Source organism: Phyllostomus discolor, chromosome 8, assembly GCF_004126475.2.
Source record: "Phyllostomus discolor isolate MPI-MPIP mPhyDis1 chromosome 8, mPhyDis1.pri.v3, whole genome shotgun sequence".
Classification (NCBI taxonomy): domain Eukaryota; kingdom Metazoa; phylum Chordata; class Mammalia; order Chiroptera; family Phyllostomidae; genus Phyllostomus; species Phyllostomus discolor.
Window position 1 is genome coordinate 14773034 of NC_040910.2, and position 4684 is coordinate 14777717.

The following is a 4684-nucleotide window of genomic DNA, read 5'->3' on the forward strand; positions in this document are numbered from 1 at the left end:
TAGACACACAATAAATATTTATGGAATGAATGGACGAGTGAACAAATTCTGAGCAAAGCTTATACATAGCCACAGAGACAAAGCCGAGTATTGAAAAATCTCTAACAAAGAATGGCAAGTCAAAGAGCTGGGATGTATTGAATTAATCTAGTTCTCCAGAGTATCCTAAATAGTATTTGTTGGGATACCCACGTTTCTGTAGGACAAAGTACTGTTGTGTCTCTCTAAGCTGAAAGCATGCCTCGATATAACCCCAGAAACAGGCACATAAATACCTGTGCATGTTATAAATCCGCCGCCATGCCAATTTAGCGTCTGAGGGAGGTGGGTGGAGTATCAGCCTAGGATGTTGTAGGGTCCTCTGTTCCCAGGTCTTGTGCACATTCCTCCTGCGCGTCCCTGAACTTGCGGACAGAACTTAGTAACAGAAAAGTAAAACTTGGATTTGTGTTTCACTGAGCCAACCACTTCAGGAAATAACTCCCTTGTTGAATAGGGAGCAAATGAAGGGACTGTCTCTTCAGTCCTAAACAGACTCATCTTCTGGTCTTTGTTCACCAACACGCATGCATTAACTGCCCGATTTATCACCTTTATTTTGTGCCTGTCCCCTCCCCCCACCATGATCTTCCAGATAGAATTCAGCTGTTTAAAGCCCCGAGGAGCTCATCTGCCTATTGTTTATCTGCAAGCGTTTAGAAGCTGTCACGGGCTAAGATGCAGTCCTCCTGGCAAAGAACGTTGTAATCCCAGTCCGGAGATATGTATGGGGGAAACCATCACAGAACCCCTCTTCTTAGCTCGGAGGCTTTCGGGGGTTGCGAGGGTCTTGCACGTTGGTGTCTAACGGGTGACATTTGATGGGCGGTTTTTACACCTGACTGCAGACGCTTCGGAGTGGGGCACGGTGTGCGTGTGACAGAAAGCCTTGCACGTCCTTCCTTGGCAACAAGAGCGTCGACAGAGGTGGTGGAGACGACAGATGAGAGGGTAAAGCAGGTTAAAGACATAGGTTGGAGTGGTCTGGAGGCCAGACTGCAGCCACACTGTCGGAGTTTCGGCTGCAGTCCTGTCACTCGCTGGCGGGTTGACAGTGGACGACCTTTCTGTGGGTCCATTTCCTCATCTGCAAAATGGGGACAATGACAGTACCTTCCTCATGGCATTGTTGTGAGGATCAAATAAAGTATTGCATGTAAAGGGCTTGCTGAGTGTCTAGACCATGAAAGTATTTGCTTCTGTTGTCACCAGTTGTTGTTGTGATTATTATTTGCATGATTGTCTCGGAAGACTCAGGGCACGTAAGCAAGAACAGAACTTTGAAGTACCTTTCCCCAAGTTCTTTCTCAGTCATTTTGTCCTGATCATGTGTTCTGTGTGACACTCCGACTGTCGTACAGCAGAAGTGTGGCCCGACGGCTAGTCCCACAGTGCAGGGAGGAGGGGCCACTCCGCTTGGGGGGGTCTGCTTCCCCTCCACTCCGCTCGGGAGAGCAGAAGTCGGCTCCTGCTGTATGCTCTTGGCCCCAGGGGTGCCACGGGGACGTTCAGAAAGCCTTGCCCATTGTCGGGACTCATTTTTTAGTTTCAGTTACTGTGAATCTTGTTTGTGTGTGTGTGTAGTGGGGGGGGCACAATTTGTGGGTTACCTCCTCGTGGGCACCTGTGAATAGACAGGGTTTCCTTGGAAGGCCGCAGCCATTACCAGGTTTCTCACATGGGGGTCCACCACAAACCTGATGTCTTCTGTTTCTGTTTCCCCATTCCCTAGTCCCCACCCAACACACCCCCTGTTGAAAGAGCTGTGTGACTTACTTCCTCCCTGCCTCTGATACCCAGACCTGGAGCTTGAGGGGGAGAAAGTCTAAGAAGCATCATATTTGTTGAATTGATTCCAATGGCTTTGCCCTAGAGGGTTGTGTGTTTGTTTGTCTGTTAGAGAAGCAGAAGAGAAAAATAATTGTAAACCCAAGAGAGAGTCTTTGCAAGATTTGGGGAATAGGTTCTATATGGATGCATCTCATTTGTCTTACTTTTTGTAAAATAACAGTGGCTCTGATTATAAGTTACATATGTTCATTGTAAAATGTTTAGAAAATAAACATATAAAATATAAAAAATAAAGTAAAAATGGTATGTAATGTGTAATAAGTATTAATATTTCGATGTATAGACTGCTAGACCTTTTCTTATAAATACGTATACACATATGTTTTTTATTTAACAAAATTGGGATCACAGTACGTACATTGCTTGAAATCGATTTCAGTTTTCAAATAGTAAAAATAACTAAAAAAGAAAGCTCACAAAGAGAAAAAAAACATCCTTCCTTTTAGGCTCCTCCTCACTAACTGTATCAGTTTCCTGTTCCTGCTCCTGTGCCCTTTCACCCTCTTTATTTCCATCCAGTCTCATTGCAGCTGGTCCCTTGTGTCCTGTGTCCTTGAGACCATGTGCCACACAATTTTTGATAAGGCACTAAAGATTTCCAAGCTATGCAGTTGGTAAGCACAAAGAAATTGTTCCAAGATCAAGGGCTGAGCATTAATATTATGCTAACTGACAGACTCAAATGGTTATTAACTACAACACATTGTGTATGCTCATCCCGCTGTTGGCCGCACTTACCCAAATAGCAGAATTTGGCACCTTCTGGGAGGGGACAGATTCTTGCTCGAGATGGAAGCTTCAGCTTCATATCGGGTGTTTTTGCTCAAGGGAATTCTGCTTTTTCTGGCCTTTCCATAACTTGTTTCCCTCCTCGGTTTGATCTTGGAATGGTTTCTGCGTTCCCAGAATGCAGCCTGACTTATGGAGTCTGTGGTGACAGAAATGGAAATGGTTACCTCGGGGTACAAGTATGTACATGCTGTTTTGACTGGGAAGGGGCCAGAGGGATACATCTGGGTAGTAGTTCCATGGATGTACACACATGTAGAGTATACTTGTGCACTTCACTGTTTGATGTGTCTGAGTTGGAAAAAAAAAAACAAAACAAGAACTATTGCTTGATCCACCTTCTTCCTAGCTGTGTCCACAGTTGGGGCTGGATGTCTAGTGAAGGTCTAAGTAGATTTCAGAGACCACCGAGCAGCCGTTGTCTTCGTGGTAAAGACCCCAGCCTCTTCAGCTCCCGGACTGCTCCACAGAACAGCCGTACCCCGAAGTGCTCCTCACCTGCAAACGGAGCTCGTGGCCAAATACGTTTGGGAAATGCTGCACCATCTATGTCCCTTTGAAAGATTTCACAATGCATTTTGAAATATTAAAGGCTCTCAGTCCTACAGCAAAGAAGCATGTTTTTTTTTAACTTGTCTGGACTTAACCCTGAAGGTCTTAATTAATATCTGTTAACACCTTATTAGAATAATCAGCTTGTGTGTAGACAAAAGTCTGGTCCAGGCCAGCCCCCTCCTCCCAGTCAGGTGATGGGCGCGCCACCTGCTGGTTTTATTGGGTATAAGGTCACTCACTCAGGAAGCTTCTCTTTCCACTGAATTGCACTCACAAACCAGAGTTCCTTGTCAAGGTTTTTTTCACATTTAACACAGCAGGGACCGAGCAACCTAACTTGCCGTAAATCAGGTACAATGGAAGTTTTTAGAGCAGGCTCAACCTGGAAACCAGATCATACAAATCAGCACCAAGTACCAGTGTCCCAGACGAGTGAAACTCGTGACAGAATGAGGACAAAGAGTGAGTGCAGAGGCCTTTAGAATCTAGGACTTTATAGATTAAAGCCTTATGATAATAAATTTAATTAGTCTGTTTTACTTATTCTCTAGTTTGAAGTCAACTTAAACAGACTTGTTCAATATTTAATAAATTGATGGGCAAAGATCTAATTACATCTAAACCACAATTAGACATTTTCACGTAAGCTTTTAAGTTTTATTACTATTGATTCTCAAGGCTATAATTGTTAAAATGATATCATAATTGATTTTGGGAAAAGAAAAGAAACTAACGTAAAGGACCAGAAATATGGTAAGTTATGGTTAAATACATTTATACCATACCTTAGAAAGAGCTTATTTTATTATATATTTTATAGACTACTTCATACTATATTGAAATAAGAAAGTTTTAAAATATTTTTCTACAAATAACCTCTCAAATGTGTTCTATTTATTTTCCTCTCTTGAAACTATATATATATATATATATATATATATATATATATATATATATATATGTTGCTAGCAGATAGTTCTTGAAAAACACTTTTTTGCCAGAATCGCTAAAGGTTTGGGCAGATCAGCAGCTGCTAGCTGACACTGGATGGGCCAAAGTGAGTTACACAGTCCAGTTTTTATTCCCCTGTTTCATTTTTTATATTTTAAAATATTTAATTACTTTTAGAGAGAGGGTAAGGGAAGGGGAACATCAATGTGTGGTTGCCTCTCACACGCCTCCTACTGGGGACCTGGGCTGCAACCCAGGCATGTGCCCTGACTGGGAATTGAACCGGTGACCCTTCAGTTTGCAGGCTGGCACTCAATCCACTGAGCCACACCAGCCAGGAGTTATTGTTTATCTTCATCTTCTCATCACATCTAGATTTCTCCAAGAGACCTCTGAAGAAATCTCTGCCTTCAACTCCACGAGAAAAAGCAGCTGGGTCTGCAAACATCTGCCTGGTCCTTCTAGGGCAAAAGTGTTAAGGTCCACATTTCAAAGTTTT